At 35.5% G+C, this 21,800-nt stretch overlaps 1 pseudogene; it reads left to right on the top strand.

Moving 5' to 3' along the window:
• Positions 1-20,353, top strand: part of LOC125351040 — a 44,633-nt pseudogene extending 24,280 nt beyond the window's left edge.
• Positions 20,354-21,800: the final 1,447 nt, after the last annotated feature.

Here is a 21,800-nt window from a genome sequence, read left to right as displayed (position 1 = left end):
CAAGCAAGCATGCATGCAAGCAAGAACGAAAGAAAGGAAGGAAGACAGACAGACAAGGAAGGAGGGAGGAAGAGAGGAAGAAGGGAGGGAGGGAGGGAGGGTGGGAGGGAGGGAGGAAGGGAAGGATGGATCAGGAAAAAGAAATCTTAACTTTCTGTATCTTGGAGTTTGTTTCAATATGTATATTTTATACAAATATGAAGAAACACTTAGGTATTGCACCTTTGTGTTTCTCTCCTAAGAGTATCCACTTTTGGTCTCCCTATGTGTGAATATCCGGTCCTGTAAAATTTGTTATAGCCTTGTTCATTTGGGGGTCTAATTTCCACATATTAAATAGACCATATGAGTTTTGTCTTTCTGAGCTTGGCTTGATTTGTTCTAATTTCATCTGTAAGAGGCATTATTTTATCTTTTTCTAGTGGCTGTATAAAAAAATCCCATTGTGTGTAGGTACCAATTTGTTTGGATCCACTCAAAGATTGGGGGGCATCTGGACTGATACCATATCTTGGCTACTGTGAATAGTGCAGCAATGAACATGGATGTACAGCTGCCCGTATCATCTCCTAACTCATGATATTCAGGATAGATGCCCAAGTGTGGTATTATATGTCAGGGATGTAGGGAAGGTCTATGTTTAGTTTTCTGAGGAACTCCAGACTGCTGTCAAGAGTGGTTGTACTAGTTACATTCCCACCAAAAGTGCAGGAGGGTTCCTTTTAACCCACGTCCCTGACAACACTTGTTCAAATTGGCAAGCTGAGCCAATCTTACTGGGGTGAGATGGAATATCAGAGTTGTTTTGATTAACATTTCCTTTATGACCAGAGATGATGAATATTCCTCATGTGTTTCTTTGCCATTCTTAACTCTTCTCCTGAGAAGTCTCTCCTTAGCTCCCTTGCCCATTTAGTGATTACTTTATTAGGTTTGGGAAAGATTAGTTTCTTGCATCAATACTGTGATGAGCATGGCCAACATCATATCGGGCTGAATCTGATGCTTGCTTTGATCCTTCAAACTAGGGAATTGAGGTGATTTATTTTAGTATACCTTGGAAGTTTTTGTATGAAGCTTGAAAATAATGCATTGAGTGAAATTGGTCTACAGTCATATGGTGGAGGAAGTGAGGTAAAAGAGGAAATGTTCTCTAGATATGTTGTTTGATTTACTATTATTCTGTTTTGTTTCTTTTGTCTTGTTTTGTGTTGCTTGTCAGTAATGGCATTTAAACTCAGTTCCTCACATTTGCTCAGCTTGTTGAGTAGCTGTTGCTCTTCCATTTGAGCTATCCCTCTGTAGAGTTTCTGATTGGTTGTTTTGGACATGAATTCTTGTCTTTTAGATTTTTCTGCCCAACAATTATCGTTTAGAATTCCCTGATAGAGCAATTAAGATTGTAAGCCTGAATAACTGGAACCCAGCAAGTCTAGGTGTGTTGATGAATCTGGGTCATTACACTATGACCTTCATATGGAATATCACAAGTGCTTCTCAAATTTCCAGCCTATAAAATAGTACATTTGGATACATTCATTCTTCAAGTTGATTAGACTCTGATTAAAAAAAAGGAGATTGATCTCTGGTGAGATAATTTGTCTTCAGACATTCTCAAAAAGAAAAGATGGATTTTTATATGTTTTAAAATGCCTAATTGTTCACCAGAAAACACTTGATAAGCTATAGTTTAAGTTTTCTACCATACCACTAGTTCTAGTAGAAATATCTATTTAGGAATTTCTAGACTATGCAATTGTGATCTCCCATGTAAGTTTTGTCTCTAAATTTACGGCTTATGATTGCTGACTTCCATTGCTTGATATCTCTATAAATTTATTAACTTTGAAGCTGATTGACTTTTTAACTTGTTGTTAGGATGGAATAATAATTCCCAAGTTCCTGCTTGCAAATCTGGAATGCAGAGTAGAAGAAGAATTATTAAAGCTGGAAATATTGAAACAAATAGCAGAAGAGAAGGATCTGGTTATGTCAATATGAAAATATCACAAAAAATGTTAAATACTTGCAGTTAACTATTATCTTACTTTTGAATTTTTCTTTCAGATACAGCTACAAGTATAAATTTGCTACATAATAATGAGTCTTATTGTAAAATATTGTTTTTCCATTAAAGTTTAATTTTTCTACAAACCAAGTGTGTGTGTATATATATATATATATGTAAATACATAAGTACTATTGCTTCCTTGCCATGCCATGTGCACTTGTACAATAGATGTGGTCTAATTTCTTCTCTGTTAATATCTTACAGACCTATGATTTATGCTTAAAACACAATTTTCCATATTTCAAAGGTTAGTAAATAGAGATAATAAAAATGAATTAATCATCATTTATAGATGATTTATTAAAAATATGGGAGTATGATTTATTTAAGATTATATTTTAAAAGAAAGCTCACTTTGGTGCTTAGTATTGATAGAAACTATTTTTTACTACTTGCCTTAGCTAGATAGCATAAAGCAGAGCTAAACTTTACAGTTTTAAAATATTTCTATTAAAAATTATTTTTATTGCTTTTCAGTTAACTTATCTTACAAACCTCACTGAATAGTTGTAAATAATCCATGTACTATAATATCACTTTCAGGTATATGTAAAGAAATCAATCAATTAATTAGAATGCTTATGTGTTACAAAGATAAATTATTATTCTTGTTACTTTTATTTTGTTTTCATCTAGGATGGAATCTGCATCACTGATGTGAATTTCAAAATACATATTACAAATGAGTTGTAAGGAATACTTATCTGTAGTATGGAGATGTGTCCCAAACCAAATCATCCTACAAGACTGAGAAAATCTGTTTCCTTAAGATAGAAAAGAAAAAGAAACGGAAGGGAGGGGAAAGGGAGGAAAAACGAGGGAGGAAGAAGGAGGAGAGAAGGGAGAAAGGAAGGAAGGAACAGGCTATTTATTAACTCATTAAAATCTGTCTGTCTGTCTGTCTACAGAGATAGAGATACAGAGAGGGTTCACCAAGCAATAGTTGCCTATTAACTTAGAGAACCAGACAAATACATATAGAAAGTCACACTTTCCCAGTCTAGAAACTCATATATATCCTCTTTATAATTACAATGTCTTAGAACAAGATTATAACAAAGAAAAGTTTAATCTATTTATGGGGTTATATACTTCTCAAATCAGAATCGTGATTCTATATTTTCTTTTTGTGTTAATCTACTGCACTAACAAGTCTTTTGCACAGAAGACCAGTGGCTTCGAATACTATTATTTTAAAAGCTATTAGAAATTAATTTATAGAATAATTAATGTATAGCACAAATAAATGTTTGAAATTGTACAATACTTTGCAAAGAAAGTTTATATTTTAACTTGGTTTATTTAGTACACTACACTTTACTACTAGTTAAGCCAAAGTAGTTACTCTACCTAAATATGATCCTGGTTATACTTTTAATATTGTTATTTCTAAATAGACTCACTAGGAGAATTCAATCAGAGAGAGGGAGTGAGAGAACAAGAGTGCGATCATTAATTTTGTTTTATAGCAATGTTAATGAGGGATAAAATGATGCATTTAAGGCTAAAATTAAGTAGAAATACCATGAACTTCAACTATTCATCTCATCTTTCCAACATTAATGTGATTAATTAAAAATGCCTTCTATTTTATATAATAATGAAGTATTTAATTTTTATATGAATTATAGTTGTAACCTAAATGTCATCTGCCATACTATGTTATAGATAAAAATAGACTCACCTTGACATTTATAACCTATTTCAATCTCACCCCTCTCCTCCTATCATCCCCTCACCTATAATTAGAAATTCCCCAGAAATCTTACTTTTCTACAGTCTCTTCAAATGCCCATCATCTGACTTTCTTCTTTTCTCAATTTTGTCCGGTTTCCTGGGAAGCTGCTGGAAAAAACATCAAAAAGTTTCAGCTTCTGCCACTTAAAGAACACAAATGTCCACTGTCCACTGGAAAATAAGTGCCTTCTTATGTCTGTGAATCCTGTAAGTCCTACAACACTACTGGATCACATGTAACTATAAAAATGTACCCCCAACTCTACTACCCACTTTAACTTTTCACTAAACTCCACAATAAAACTATAGCATATCTTCACAGTTCCACAAGTCTCGTGAACCAGGTTTGTCTTTACCTCATAATGCATTTATGGTTCCATAAATATTATGTTCACTTCTATACTCATACCTACTATGTGCATTATATTATTGAGGGGGAAAAAGAATGCAATCATTGGGGATGAAATGGGTGTCATTAGTTTAAACATCTTAAAATTAGATCAGACTAGATTTAGCATATCCTATAAATCCACTGGCAGTTGACCTGGTATGAGAAAGGAAGATGGTGACATAAAACACAGAGACACAAGGGGAAGAGACAAAACAAAAGAGAGAAACAGATCTTGGATTTATGATCTCCCAAACCAAAGAATAAAGAGGAGAGGCAAAAGCTAGTAAGAGGCAAGCACAGTTTGTCTTCTACAGACCCACATTGCATTCTTATGGCCTATAGGTGGGAACCATCCAAAGGCCACATTTCTAGGTATGAAGATGTAGGTTTTCAACATATCTGTTTTCAGAAGACACAATTTAGAGAATAAAGAAGCATATTTAAGTAATAAAGAGACAAAATATCTCTTGAAAGATGTCTGGCATTTATAGTGGAAACCCTCATTGAATGAGACATAGTGGATAGAGAAATACTAAAGTCTAGTTCAAGTGCAGTGAGGTAAGCCAAGCACAGGTAAGTGGCAGATGGGAGTGTGTGTGTGTGTGTGTGTGTGTGTGTGTGTGTGTGTGTGTGTGTTTGTAAACTGAAGTTCAAGATGTTCCTATCGTTAGCATTTCCCTAGCCTTAGGTCCTCAGCTCTTCCCACTAGCCCCTAGATCCACCCATGCCTAAAGAGGGACTCCTACTCACTACCTACCTATTTCCCCTTTACTCCCAGAGAGAGAAGCTGCCTCCTGGATAAGGTGCAGAAGCCATGTAGCTCCCTCTCCCATGGGAACTATGGCCCCACTAATAAACCTCCTTATGAACCTCCTTCTGTCTGTGATTATCTCCGCATGGTCCCCTGGGATGGCCAGGACCTATCCTTTCACCTATGGGAGAAAATTTCAAACCAAGGTGTGTGTGTGTGTGTGTGTGTGTGTGTGTGTGTGTGTGTAAGAGAGAGTCAATATATAGGATTTGTGCAAAGTCAAATAGCCGATCAGCAAAATACCCATGTGACCCACTAAAGCCTGGTGTATGCTCTTCCCTGTGCAGCAGAAGGAGCAGAAGTAGCAACAGCATCAGCAACATCAATAGCAGCAGCAGCAGCAACAGAAACAGATGCAGCTGTAGCAATGCTATTTTCTTCTTTCTAGATGTCCAATATGTCTGTCTCGTACCAGCATACTAATGAATATTTGTTCCTCCTATTCTTTTGTCTCAGTAAATTGTTTTATCAACCTGTGGCTAAAAAAGAAAAGAAAAGAAAATCCACAGCAAGACTGTTGGACATTTAGACATGGAAAAGAAGAAAGAAAGGAAGGGAGAAAAGAAGGGAAACAAGAAGGAAAGGAGGGAGAGAGGAGGGGATAAAGGAAGGGAGGAAGGAAGGGAGGGAGGGAGGGAGGGAGGGAGGGAGGGAGGGAAGGAGGGAGGGAGGGAGGTTGGTTGAAAAAACCTGGTAAAGGATATTAACTTTAGTCACAGACTAGGATAGTGCCTCCCAGGTAATGCCCATATTTTGTTTTTATTCAAAGACCTAGCCTCAAGGGAAATGCATTTCCTTCCCTAATTACATAACAGAAGCTTCATAAATTGCAGCAATTGCTAAGAAATTGCCATGGGGGAAAAAAGAGAAAATGTAAAGCAGATTCTGTCTGTTATATGCTAGCATCTGAGTCTAGATTAGCGCATCTAGATAAACTATGATTCTTGGTTTTGTTTTATGAGAATATGAAAAGCATTTTTTCTCTCATAGTTAATGAACAAAAAAAATTCTTAGTAACTTCAAAATATATTTGGAATATACTCTAAATTGATAGCTATTCAAAGCAATACATTAGCGTATTTATTCAGGTCTAACACGTGATTATAGCTAAGGAAAATGAATCTCCCATATGATTTTCTTACTTAAAAAATTGTATAATTTCAAGATTATCTTCCTGGAGGTACATTTTGGATTCATGTCAGGTCACTTGCTATTCATTTCAGCACAATAAAATGGCCCTTTTCTGTTTGTATTGTGTGTGTGTATGGGAACTAACGGATATTACAATATTCAGGGAGTACATACAAATGCACAACCATGTTAGGGAAGTGTCCAATTTATAGGAAGATAATGAAATGTATGTTTTATGAAGGGCAAGTGAATTTTCTCAAGGCTTATTCTTAAGGGAATCGTGTCTGCTTGAAAGAGTACACTCAGAAAGCAAAATCTATACTGTTCTACAGCAGACACTATAAAAATGCAAATTAAGGTTGAAACATGCTTTATTCATGAATTTCAAAAAGTATTGAATTTGAATCTCTTAAAAATACAAAGCTAAAGACGGTTTTCATTTAAAAAGCCAAAAATAAAATATGTATTTAAAGGGATAAATTATACATAAACATGATTTATAATTTATTGCATATAAAACTTTTATCAAAGAAACAAGAGGAATGGTATGTATGCAAATTCAAGGATGCAAAATAAACATATTTCTATAAGCTGTTCAGTGGAAAAGAAAGGGCATTTGATTTATATTGGCTTTTCCTTTTAAGTGTGGCAGCAATCCAAATAATACTTTCAAAATAGTAACGCTTAAGGTGTTCCTTAACACTAGAGATGTGCTTTTTGTGTATGCCTTGGTCTTAAATCAAAATATTTTGCTTTAGTAGGGGTACCTTCTGTTCTGTTTCACATAATCTAGTTAGTAGTGGTACATGTGCATTTACTTAAAGACCATTTATTTTATTTATTTTCTGTTGCTTGTTCCCTGTTGAGTCCTGTTTCCTCTGACTTATTTCCATAAATGCCTTATGTTTGAGAGTTCCACACATTTAATACTCAAGTAGAGTATCAGAATCCTAAATCATCTTTAAATTTTCTTTTTTTTAATTAAATTTTATTAATAAGATGATGTGCAGAGAGGGTATAGTTACATAATAAGGTAGTGAGTATATTTCTTGTCATATTTGTTAAATTTTCTAATCCATTACTTCGTGCCTTCAAAAAGAACCAATGTGAGAGCTATGTAAACTACTCTTTTTTCACTTGCAGTCTCCTCTTCAGTTTTATGATAATGGAAAAATATAGCCTGTATCTGGGTCTGTTAAAAGAAAATTATAACCATAGTTCAAAACTTAATGGACTATGGCATTGGTTCAGATTCACTCAGGATTAGTTATTAGCTTCAAGAAATTGGTTACATTTATTATAGTACCACACATCCATTTTGACAATATACAGTAAATAGGAAGAAGAAGTGGAACAAGTAACCACTGTTTTTAAACTTATCCTGCTTTCTCCCACAATATGAGTAAATTTTCAGGATTTCAAACACATTTCTTAAAGTTTTCTTGTAAAACATGTTGTTCAAAAGGTGTATTTCCCAAGATATATATATATATATATATATATATATATATATATGTACATGTATATATATTTGGTGTTGAGTATATATATCAACACCAAATTTATCAACTGCTGCTTGCTCATTCTGTGAAAATAAGTAGCACTTAGAATTTAACTGAAAGAATTGCATAGGTTAGGAATAGTAGTGAAAATGTATCTCTCATAGAGTATTCAGTAAAGAATTTAAAGAGGTTTCTCTAATTGTAGTGCTTAATTTTTTAACATATCATTTTTAAGGTACGATTTAAGAGATCTAAAAATTATCTAAATTGAAGATAACTTTATACTTAAAATATACTTAAAGGACTTAATTGGCATCAGTTCATCTTAACTATCATTAATAACACATTTTATTTTTATATTTGCTGATAACGCTTTATGAGTTCATTGACAAATCTCTAATTTCCCAATGACATTACTAGTGTTTATTTGTTGCACAGTATCAAGTCATTTAAACAACTTCTTGAAATTCACAATTTGATGAGGGAAGATAAGGCAGTTAGTAACATGGAAATATGTGAACATGGTTAAAGTCTAGAAAAGAGGTTTGATATGTATTATAGTCTAATTTGTCCATGTTCTTTAATTGCCATGTATTGAAGGCTTGATAATCTGCCTGTGACACTATTGGGAACAGGTGGAACCTTTAGAAGTAGGACCTAGTAGAAGAAGGGTAGGTGATTTGAGGCAGTCCTTTGAAGGTAGTATTAGGTCTGTGTCCATTTTTTTCTCTCTTGTTGATTCTTCACTGTTGTCATGATATGAAAAGTTTTGTTCTACAATGAGCACACCACCATGATGCTCTGCCTTATCCCAGACACAAAAATGATGTAATTGGTCATGAACTAAACTCTTTGAAATTGTGAGTACCATTTATTGTCCCAAATAGTTTGTTACACCTATGGAAAGTAAAGCACACAGGATATGCAAGCATAGGCCAGATTAGGAAAAAGACTACATCATTCTTGATGAATATTTGCTAGGGTCTGCAAATCTGTATCAAACTACACTGCATATGTTGAAATCCTAATCCAAGGCAATATCATTAAGAAGTAAGGCCTTTGAAAAATGTTTTAAGTCCTAACAGCAAAGCTTATAATACTCATGATGGGATTATTTTCCCTATAAAACTGAGCTGGTTATCTAACTGCAATGACTAAATAATTTCCTTTTTCCTTAAGGAATTCTTAAAGTTATAAAGAAAATTGCAATACCTAAGGATTATAGTTTGACTAAAGAACACCTCATAATGGAAGAAAACAAAATCCTAATTTATGTTACCATAGTGAGTAATCATTTCTTTGTGTTTAACAGCATTATCAGGATTTAGTCATTTTAGAGTGTAAATATATATCACAAAATACTGAGAATGAAAAAGGAGAAAATGATAATAAAACAGTCTATACTCTGTAACCTCACATTCTTTGTAAAAGAATTGTGCACATTTTTAAAAATTTTATCAAAATGACATCACTATGAAATACAACTATCATTATTCCTAGTTAATAAATAAACAAAGATTTGAAAAATTAGAATGTGTCCCCAAAATAGAATTTATATAAAAGTCAAAGCTTTGGACAGTTATTTGATATTTTCCAACAAGGTCCTCATGATCTTGGGAAGCTGTCCAAATTCCTTACAATGGAAAATTATAAGAAAGCAGTGGATCCCTGATATAGCCTTACTCAGACCTCATTTCAGTCTTCTGGCAGTTACCTTTTCTGGGTTCTGAATTATTTCATTAATCATACATTTCCTTTCTTTTTTTTTTTCCTAGCAAGATTTCAGTAATAAACAACCCCTAGATTTCAGTGGCCCTCAAGAAGACTTACTTCTCCCATTAAACTTTAGTTGGCCACCTAAAGGAAGTCTTCAGATGTCTCCTAGATATTTCTCTACCTAATTCCTCTCTGATTCTCATAGGACAAGGAAGAGTATGTGGATGAAAACCCACTGTCCCTGACCCTTCATAGTACCCAGGCATAAACCCAGGGTCTCATACTTTGTAGGCAGTTGCTCTATCACATGAGTGACACCTCGGGCCCTTTATTTTATTTTATTTTCATTTATTCTTCAGATAGGGTCTTGCATCCTCCACGCAGGGCTGGCCTTTGACTTCAATCTACCTATCAGTGGTTACCACATAGCTAATATTGAAAGATGCAAACCAGAGCACCTGTCTTCTTTGTTGCAGTGGGTGCTTGCTAGTATTTAAACTGTGTGAATCTCAAAATCATCCTCCTCCTAACTTCTATGTTCTGAGTAGCTAGGATTATCATAGTGAGTAACCACACTCAACCTCCTAAAACCTCCCATATCTTCTTTCCAAGTTCTTTGGTTACCACATCTCTTTGCATCCCATCGGATAAAATAAGTCACCCAGCCTAAGGAAAGAACAGTCTTTCAGAAGGAAACATTGCAAATTGTATAGCTCTTCCTGCAAGATTACATAGCTCTGTCAATTGCTATAGGACAGCATTGCCTTCCTGGGAGAGATGTACCTTAAATGTCAGAGATGATTTTTCTGATAATTGAGAATAATATGCAATCTACCAAAGTTAGATGCTGTCAGAAAAATCATTTCTGACATTTAAGGAGTGTTATTGATGATTCTTGACTTCCCTGCAGCAATTCACCTATTGTCACTTTTATTATGTTGTTCCCTGGGGGCAGTCTAGTCTCAACTGATAACATCTGTGACTAAAATGCATTTCCTGAGAAAAGTTGTCATTTTATGAGCATGGATTTCAAATGCAGAGTGCTTCCTCATGGCATCCGCTTAACATAAACCCTAGTGCATCTCCGGCTACATCTTTCTCTAAGTTTCAGGCCTGCCCCTTGGTACTTGCCACCCTTCCCTATACATGATCTTTAAAAGGTGTTTCCACACCAGAGTTATGAGATGCTTTCCTTTGCACCCTTCTGTCATGATTTTACTAATCTTGACAATGTCTGCCATACCTTATCATGAGACTCATTCACTTATTTGTCTGGTACCCCTGTCCAGGCATGCAGTCCAAATGAATTAGACAGTACAGTCTAATTTCATTCTCTACATTATATTTGCATCAGGATACCCTAAATTCATTTGTGGTAGTCATAAATCATATTAATTTGGGCCAATCTCATAGTTCTCTAGCACCTTAAAAATCATTTCTGATGAAAAGTTTCACTAATTTATTGATTCTTTTATTATTCTGGGATTTTTTACTTTTAAATGTTTTAGAATATTTATTGAGCTTTGAATTCTACATTAATTATTTTTTGTTTGATTTAGGCCATTTCTTATCTTGGCAAAAATTTTAGAATATACATTTTGTGTCCAACCCACTTACCCCCAACTTACATCTGTGTTACCTACATATAAAATGATTGTGACTTCTGTGTGTTATTAAAGCATATTGATAAAACTGGTGGATGGGATAGTTTTAAAAGAATGGCACGCTGAAACATGTTTGAGATCTTATCATCACTGTAGAGCATGATTCATAAGCAATCACCTGTCCCTCAAACCACTGTCTTGACCAGCATTCACTGTGTTTCTGCTTCTTATCCACAAAGTTATCCTGTCAGAGCTGGAACTACCGTCAAGTTGCAATCATCCTATCTGCTACCTGAATCAGTGATGTGGCATGAAGAGTCTCTACGGATACACTGCCTCTCCCTTCCTGCTCTCCACTGGGACCTCCAAAGCTTTATGTGCACTCTTCAGAAGAGGGTAAAGTTTCAAATGCTCATAGATTACTATGTTTGGTGAATTGCTCACATTTATATTTATTATGTGTAACTTCCCTTCAACTCCCAATCAGAAATGAAAATGAGATTCATTTGTAATATATTCATAAACTATTCCTTTAATAATGATTGAATGCCCCTTTGATTTTTCAGCCCTCTACTGATTACAAATTTAAATGTTACTGTCTACTAACATCTCCCAATCTGTATGAACGTTTTTTTGTTTTAATTTCACAACTTTAGTTATTAACTGGAAAAAATTTAACTGCCTGATTGGAGCCAAACTACCACATTACATTTCCTTCACCCAACTGGTAATTGCATTTTCAATTTCCTAGAATTATTTGTGATTAAATGTAATTTGTTTCATCTATGATTTTTTTCTAAAATATTAGCTACTTCTGTCCTACTTTTAAAATTGCTATGCATATTCTATCACATAGATGCCATATGCCAGAATGTAAGCAAATATTCTCAGCATTCAAGATAATATATTGGCACTTGCACATAAGTTTGTGAGACTCATGTTAAACATCATCAGTCATCTCACTCAAAATAACTGGACAATTTGTGAAAAAGCTAGAACTGAGTGTAGCTATATTGGTAAAAGACTGAGGAAACCAGCAAAGACGAAGCAACTTACTGAGAACCATAGTAATAAGAGACATCTGATAAGTGGAGCAAGATGTAAACCGTTTAGCCAAAGACCTGAAGGATGAACTATCTGACCACTCTGAAATCTCTGCAGCTTTGCCTTTATGCTCTGCTTCCTGTTGAAGACAGGTTATTCTCTCTCGTTAATAAATGTTGGTATATTAATAGGAAAATAAAGCCTACTTCCCTGAATTAAATGCATGATATCTAATTAGCTCTGTTTTCTCAGGGCTGAGTCAGGTTTGGGCTAAGGTATATCAGGGAAAAATGAGGCCTAGGAGACAGTAATCCTGAATGCGAGACAAACAATGTGAGCTAAGCTTGATTAAAAGCTCAGCAAGTTTATTTTTGCTTTAAGCCTTACACTCCCTCATATGCTTCAATGGTAGGAAACAGGGGGAAAAACACGTGGGAAAGAACGGGAAAGAACAAGTGCACTCTCTCTGACCTTGCCTAACAGTCCAAATAATTAGCATGCTCTGAAACTGAAGAAATGTATTCTGGGAAGAAAAATCCTGGAATAATAGATACTTTTCGCACAAACTGTATATAAAATTACATATCTCAAAGATGAACATTATTCTTCAAGGAAGCATGTAGCAAATCCTTCCATTGTTTGAAGAGATGCCCACCATCAAAGATCTGGAGTTTAGTGAGAAAGCCAAACTTGAAGTCTGTGGGTCCATTTGACAGAACACTGGTAGAAAAAGAATGAAAGAGTGTACCCAGTCTTACAACAAAGGGGAGCACTTTTCCCAAGATAAGTTTCAGCCAAAGTCTGTACTTTTTCATCATTAGTACCTACCTGTGATGTGAAAGTACCTGTGGCACCTGCGATCAGATGTGTCCATACCCATGGTTGTATACTATCTTTGCTTTACTTCCCATTACCAATACACTTTCTTGCTTTCTACCTTGATGTATCCTCAAATTTATCATTCAAACAAAATCGTGAACTTAACATGTGAGGGCCTGGAAGAGGCCACCTACTTTTTGGAGAACTCCTCCCTACATGGGTTACTGATCCAGTAGTAGATGCTGCCAGAATTATTCTGTTATCTGTCTCTATAGTCCTGACTTTTTATCATCTTTCTAGCTGGCTCCTCTCTGACTTCTCTAGACCTCATAATGTACTTTATTTACTAATTTACTATAATGTCAGAATCCTGACAAGGAATCAGACTGTGATATGTGACAGTGTTGCAACGTAGACTAATAAATGACATTCTTTTTTCCTGACTTCGAAAATTGGTTTTACTACTATTGGGCTTAGTTTGTAATTATTTGCTAGCTGTGTACCCACAGACACACACATATACTTACAAGAATTCTGCATACAATATTAATACTCTATTAAGTGGATATGTGTGTATACATGTGTGAGTGCATGTGTGTATGTACCCATTAATACAACTCCAGTACTTTCCACTGACAATGAGAGAAAAGATGCTCAAGTATTTTCACTGTCCTCAATGTCATAGCATGATACCTGTGTATGTCAATCACATCACAAGGAAGGGCCTCCTCACAAGAGCAGTCTTCAGTGTTAGGCTAAATGTTCTACCTTTTTGTACTGATGGAAATATGCAGCATTTTCTCACAACTTTGTAAATAATTTATAAAGAAAAACTTTTGTACAGCTTTAAGAGCATACAACTGTGTAGAAATGGTTGAGAATGCCCTTACTGGGAAGAAAACAGTTATTGATGTAAGCAACAAGTACAGAGTCTTCTTCCAAATATTTTATAGAAAGACACAAAATTGGTGAAATAAAATGACTTTGCAACAGTATCAAGGCAAGAAAAATTCTGAAAATGAGCTAATATTAACTAACAAAGCATTGAAGAATTCTCTAAGCGGAACTAGAGGAACTAGAACTTATTTTTAAAGAGAAGAGGGTGTAATAATAGCATATTTTGAAAGGACTGTACCCATTTGTTCCAGTCTTTCAACTCTATCAACTCTAGACTTATTAAGAGACATAAAGTTTATTATCACACTGTAACAAACACTGAATGGTATTTGTAGATTTAATTTTATTGTCCTCAGAATCAGACACAACAGTAATTACTTTAAATTTACATGAGTATAACATAAATTTCACATGAATTTAATTCTCAGTCTCTCAATCCAAAACCATACAAACACACGACTTAGAACATAAAAATAAAAAGTTAATAAGAACATATTAAATATCACCTTCATTTTCTCAGCAAAGAAAACAATTTCTCATCACCCAAAAAGAGTAAAACCAAGGAACTATACTTAAATCCAATCCAAATGTCAAATTTTCCATCACTAAAACTAGGAATCTCTTGTTTTTGGTCAGTCATGTGGATTGAACTCTAGGCCTGGGCACTGTTGCTGAGCTATTCAGCACAAGGTTAGCACTCTACCACTTTGAGCCACAGTGTCACTTCCAGTTCTCTGGTGGTTAATTGGAGATAAGAGTCTCAAGGTCTTTCCTGCCTGGGCTGTCTTTGAATTACAATCCTCAGATCTCACCTTCCTGAGTAGCTAGGAGTACAGGTGTGAGCCACCAGCACCTGGTGCTATCATTTCTTATTAATCATGGTTTACCTCTTACTGTTCATAAATGAGAAGGTATATACTTTAGTTCTATGGTATGTTTATCTCAAATATCACTCCGCAAGTTCATCTAATAATGCTTAGGCCTCGAGTTCAAACTCTACTACCACACAAAGATACACATACACACAACAAAATCACTCCATCAAGCAAATAATTTTAAATGAGGGGAAAAGAATGAACAATGAACATCTCAGTAACTAGGAAGATATAATTAGAGAGATATATAGGGATAGATAGATATAGATATACACATTATTTTTAAAGACTCTTTACCATGAGGACAGCCCATAATCTCACCTATTCCCAAGGCAGGAACTGACAGGATCAGGGTTTGAGGCCTGCCTAAGTAAAATGTCAATGAACCCCATTTGAACAAATAAACTCTGTATGGTGACACGTGCCGTGACTGGTGCTAGTAGGAACTTCACAGTGAAGGCTAGCTTGAACAAAATAACACAAGACCCTACCTTCAAAATAGCTAAGGCAGAAAGGGAAAAGCTCAAGTGGGAGAGGCCTTGCTTCACATATTTTTGGCCTTCACTGCAATCCCCAGTACCGCCAATAAATAAGTAAATAGCTACTCAGAATACTGATATCAGAGACATGAAGTTCTAATCCAGCCCAAGTGGAAAATCCATGGGATTCTATCTCCAATTAACTACCAAAAGGCTACAATAAAGGCACAATCACCAGCTATAACCAAGAAAGCTTACTAAGGCTATAGGTTCTTAAATTCAAGCCCCAAACCTACATTATATTATAATCCAAACTTTGACTGAAAGGTGCTATTTTATTTAAATAATGTGATTGAAAGCTCTATTGTTCATATAATGCCAAAAGGAATTATTCATAATCCTTCCCAAACCCATGTACTCTATCACCCAAAACAAGTAACCATTTAAAAGGCACAAAATTACTAGGATTCCCCTCACCCCTGTAATTTATGTCAGCATGTTTACCATTTCAATGACTTGTGTCCATTAGATTGAGAGGTGTGGTAATGAAGTACAAAGGATATGCCAGTTGAGATACTGAATTAATAGATCTGTAGATACAGTTTTTACTCAGCTCAATTCTAATTCAGTGTGTGGTCTTATCCTTTTCTGCGAAATAAACTGCACACTCTCTCCTAAATGGGGGGCGGGGTGGGAAACATCCATTCATTAGCAACGTATAGGTAAAGAACACTTCCTGCCTTCCTTTCTATTTCTCTGGTTTTTTTTCCCATGTAATATAGTTACATTTCACCCAAGTGAAAGCTTTCTAGACCACCTTTAGTCCACTTAATAGGCATTGAACAGTAATTTTACCCGCACTTTCCCTAAGTGTTGCTGATGGTGGTGATGTTGATGCTTTAAGTCCCAAGTTAACATTCATGAAGTCATTATGGATAACTTTCCTGAGTAATCTTTGAAGTCCCTTGGAGATGCTTGAGAACATCTGCTATTGCTCTCTGCTTTCCTCTTTCAGCATTGCTATCGGACTAACTTTTCCCTCAACACTCTTTTTTCCATAATATAATGCATGCGGGCAAAGTCAGTGGATATAATTAACACTGCAATAAATTTTAACATACACAAGTGTTCCTACTTTCTTTTCATCCATGAAAATGCCACTTTTATAATTACCCAATATATTTTAAGCAAATCTAAGAGAATTCTAAAGATCTCAATGGTTTGAATTCTATTAAATTCCTGTACCAAAAATTTTAACGTAGGGGCTGGGAATATGGCCTAGTGGCAAGAGTACTTGCCTCATATACATGAAGCCCTGGGTTCAATTCCCCAGCACCACATATATAGAAAACAGCCAGAAGTGGCACTGTGGCTCAAGTGGTAGAGTGCTAGTCTTAAGCAAAAAGAAGCCAGGGACAGTGCTCAGAAGCTGAGTCCAGTCCCCAGGACTGGCCAAAAAAAAAAAAACAAAAAAAAAGAATTTTAACTTCAGTAAGATTCTTATTTTTCAATATTTTATTTACATTTTTATAAAGTGAGTATTTTGGATTTATTGATAATTTTTGTATTCTAAAGTTTTAAGTTTTTTGTTTTTATATTTAGTAGTGTAAAATACTAAATACTAAATACTAATACTAAATACTAATACTAAATACTAGTACTAAATATCAAAGTTAGAAATATGTTAGAATATGTACTTGTAATTCTATACAACTTGAGATCTTACAAGGAAAAGAGTTCCCTGTTCCTTTATGAGTCCTTTCTATTGATTTTCATTCCTGAACAAAGTGTGCTTTTATAATTACAGGATGATATTTAAAATTCAATAAATTAGATTTACTTCATCTGTATGCCACCAAAGGTCAACTTCCATCTGTGGCTATATTCTAGCTACTAAAATAAATAATGTTTACATTTCTGAAAGATACACAGTTGTCATTAGCCTCAGGAAAATCTAACCTTTTTATTTTCTCAGTATTTTTTAGATGTTGATTCATTGGATTTTGATATCATTGTGGAAGATTGTGAGTTCAATATATGGTCATTTTTCGAACCTTAAAAGTGAGTATAATAAATGGCATGAAAACGTTTTATTCATTATGATGTGCTCATTGTTTTAATGAACAAAAGTATGTATGCAAGTAAAACCATGTTCCATAAGAAAAAGATGCATCCAATAATGTAGTTCATTATGAGATCACTATCCATGCTCGATCACAAATTTGCACGAGAAGTTCCTATTTTTCCATTGGGAGCCATAATATTTTAACTAAGATCACAGATATGATGAGGAAAAAGTGTTGAATACCACCAATTTACCTAGGTGAATAGACATTTATGATTCAGGTGATTTCACTAAATTACATTTTCTTTGCTATTGAAACATGGTACATATTTCAATATGTTAGGTGCTAAATTTGTATTTTGTATCACATAATCATAAATTTCCACCAGTATGGAAATTAAGTACAAAAAATAGGAATGGAACTCTCTCAGAAATTTGATACATAAATAAGCACAATCTAACCTGTTTTTAATTCTGACTTCATTTGTACATTATCAAGCTTGTCACCTTGTTTCTCACCCTAAATTCAATTTAATATATTGCTATCTAACGGATTTTTTTAAAAATAACATCTTTATTATCAAGGTAAAGTACAGAGGGGTTAAAATTATATATGTTAGGAAGGGAGTACCTATCTTCTTCAACTTTTTATCCCTCCCCTCATTTTTCTCCCACCTTTCCTCCTTCCTAACCCCCCCTCCAAGTTAATTTACAACATATTGTCTTCTAAGTATTGCCATTGCATTGTTTTGTCTTTTATCATTTGTCTCACCTTTTAATGTTCCCTTTCCCTTCCCTAATTCAGATAAACATATACAAAATACCCAGGGTAATAGAATCAAACAAAGTAACAGTGGGGGATAAATCATAGGGAAGATGAACAGAAGAAAAAATAAATAATTTCACACAGTACATTGAAAAATGACAATATCAATGATAAACCACTGTTTCCATAGTTAGGAGATCATTTCCCTTTGTGTCATCTTCTGTGATCATATGTACCCAGCTATTGAGCTATTGCAATCATCTTCTAGGTCTATACTAGACATATACTAATTATTACTAATAAGGGAGATCATAAAGCTTATGTCTTTGGGTCGGGCTAACTTTACTTAGTATCATTTTTTTCCTAAGTCTTTCCATTTTTTTAATGAATGGGGCAATGTCATTCTTTCTGATAGAAGCATACAGCTTCTGCATGGCAAAGGACATAGCTTGCAAGATAAATAGAAAAACCACAGACTAGGAGAATATTTTTATTGGCCATACACCAGACAAGGGCCTCATATCTAAAGTATAATTATAACTCAAAAAATTAAGTGCCCCCAAAACAAATTCTCAGAGAAACAATTGCCCTAATAATAAGTGGGCTAAATACTTAAAGAAAGACTTCTCTGAAGAAAAAATGAGAATGGCCAAGAGACAATTGAAGAAGTGCTCAACATCTCTAGCCATAAAAGAAATGCAAATCAAAACAACATTGAGATCTCACCTTACCCCAGTAAGAATGACGATCATTAAGAAAACTAATAACAACAGTTTCTGGAGATGTGGCCAAAAGGGAAAATGATTACACTGTTGTACTTGTTCAATCATCCTGGAAATCAATATGGAGGCTCCTTAAAATGCTAAACATAGAGCTCCCCTACCACCCAGCAATCCCACTTCTGGGCATCAAGTTGCAAACAAGGCCATACTGAAGCTACCAGCACAACCATGTTCATAGCAGCATTATTTACCATAGCTAAAATATGAAACCAACCCAGATGTCCTTCAGTAAATGAAGAAATTATGGTATATATCTACTGTTTTTATAGCCCACAAAAGGCAGGTTACACAACCATTATTCACTATTTGCAGAGATGCCTCAAATGGATTCCTTTTAAATATGTCTCTCATAATTGTGATGGTATAAAGCATGGTCTTGCCTTGGATAAATTTCCTAATACCGAAGAAAACACAAATAAAAATAAATTTCTACTAACCTTTATATGAAAATGTTTTATAAACCACACACAAAGTCATCTACATACATAATTTCTGAATTTCTAAGGTAATTTAAATAATAAGATTCAAATGAAGTTACTAAGAAAGTTTCCTTTTGTGTAATGGAAATGCTTCTTTATTTCTTCATAATGATCAGGAGAGAACTCAGGCTTCCACATATATTTGGAAAGCATTCTGCCACCAAGATACACTCCATGTCCTTTAATGGATATTCTTGACTAAATATGGCTGTGGGTTAAAGAAGAAATGGCATTTGCTGCTTTAAAACTTCTGCATTAAACGTGAACTAGGTCTTTTCCATGCACAAATTTTAAAATATTTCAATAATAAAAATCTCCTTATGGGCTGGGGATATGGCCTAGTGGCTAGAGTGCTTGCCTCGTATATATGAGGCCCTGGGTTCAATTCCCCAGCACCACATATACAGAAAATGGCCAGAAGTGGCGCTGTGGCTGAAGTGGAAGAGTGCTAGCCTTGAGCAAAAAGAAGCCAGGGATAGTGCTCAGGCCCTGAGTCCAAGCCCCAGGACTGGCAAAAAAAAAAAAAAAAAAAAATCTCCTTATGTGTGGCGGCTGGGGAGCCGGCTGGGCTGAGACAGCACGCACCGGTCCCTGAGGGGCTCAGTAGTGTGCGGGTGGGCGCCGGCCAACACGGCAGCCTCTGGAGCTGGTATCCGGCACCCTGGCGTTTGGGGCAGGGCTAGCACCAATGGCAGCAACTTCCAGAATCAGCAGCGTGTGTCTATGTACTACCAGATGAGTGTGACTCTCAAGTATGAAATCCAGAAGCTGATCTATGTGCATCTGGTCATAAGGCTGCTGCTGGTTGCCAAGATGAGCCTGGGACACCCGAGGCTCTAGTCACCTAATCAGGTGGCCAGGAGTACCCGTATTTGCTGAGCATAGCGCGCCCTCTCTCTTGGGCCTGCTCTCTTTCCCTCGTAACAGTATCAGCTGTCTGATGCTCTCCATGATCAGCATGAGGCTCTTTTCCGTTGCTCCCTCATTTATGGCAGCATGAGGTGTTCCCTGCCGCACTCTACCACTATGGCAAGGCCTACCGTTTCCTCTTTGGTTTTTCTGCTGTCTCTGTCATGTACCTGGTATTGGTGCTGGCAGTCCAAGTGCATGCTTAGCAGCTGTACTACAGCAAGAAACTTCTAGACTCTTGGTTCACCAGCACACAAGAGAAAAAGCGCAAATGAAACCTGCTCTGGGGTGGACCCTTTTGAGCGGAGTGAGGTGGAGGAAATGTTCCAGTTTCTCCTGGTGATTTGGGCGGCTGTGATATTGGTGCCTAGGGAAGACGAGGCTCACCTTTTGGCCTAGAGTTCTGTTGCCATCTGCTGAAGTTCAAGAATATATTTAAATTATTTCTGATTCAGCACCTGGGTAGCCAACCGCCATGCAATAGCTGATTGAAGTTAAGGCCGTTGGGTTTCCTTTAAGATTGAGCCTTATCCTTGTCTCCTTTGGTCATTATTCCCATTTCTAGTCCTCACCTCTTTACCACCCAGATGGCAGGAAGTAAGGAACAAATTAATTCTGCTTCAGTCTATTAGCAAGAAACACTTCAGAGATTTCGCCCCCTGCAGGCTGTGGTCTCTACTGCAAAGTATTTCCATTTAAAGAGAAACGCAATAAAGTCCCCCCCCAAAAAAAAAAAAAATCTCCCTATATTTTTAATGGGAAGGGAAATACTATTGTGTGATTATTGCCAGGAATATAAATCTAAACTAAGGTTTTTATTCTGAACCTGAAGTAAATTCAGATTAAGAATAATACTTGTGCTTGCCACATGTCTGTAGTTCTTGTATTTGGGAAGCTCAGACAAGATGATTTCATGTTTATGGCTAACCTGTATGTCATAGTAAGTTCCATTGTCAATACTATAAAAATAAAACAGAACAAAAAAATTTTATAGTTACATCCCTGCAGTACTTGTCAGAACTTTTGTTTGGAAGAGTGTTGTATTTTTATTACCTCCCTCTTACTGCTATTAAGGCTGAGGCTCAGAATATTCAAAGGGAACTAGAAAGTGGAAGAGCCTGAACTCAATTTCCCTGTTTCCAAAATTGGTTGTTTTATACATATACACTAGCCACAGGAATTGCTTTTTAATATGTCTGATTTGATTGAACCATTAAACACTTAAAAACCAGGAGGTTCAATGGAAATCTATTGGTGCATATAAATAGTCAAGAAACCAAATACCTTTCATCTTTCATGGCATTTCCTATGCTGTCTGGTTGTTTCAATTTCTGCAATGTTATTGTATACCAGTTTATATTCTCTCCATCTCTTTCTTGCTAGCAGAGTCTCTCTCTCTTTGTTCCCCAGTGAGACAATTGAAGATAACTGAAAAAGTTAGACAAAATCAAGATAGTCTGTTGTGAATTTTTACCATAAGCAATGTCTTTTTCCTGTTAATATATATTCAAAAATTTATCTAAAATGCAAAGTTTAATATGAACATGATTATATTTTGACATTCTGAAAAAAAATGAAGAAATCTGAAACCATTCACCACTTTAGTAATGGTGTACAATTCTTTTCCCACTATGATCCATGGTTACAGGAGTTAGTAAATGTAACTCAAAAGCCCTTGACAACTGTGGATGAATGACTGTAATACAAAGATCGACAAGATTT

This window comes from Perognathus longimembris, chromosome 5 (assembly GCF_023159225.1).
Source record: "Perognathus longimembris pacificus isolate PPM17 chromosome 5, ASM2315922v1, whole genome shotgun sequence".
Classification (NCBI taxonomy): Eukaryota; Metazoa; Chordata; class Mammalia; order Rodentia; family Heteromyidae; genus Perognathus; species Perognathus longimembris.
Note: the sequence above shows the minus strand (reverse complement) of the source record. Positions and strands in the feature narration are given on the sequence as shown.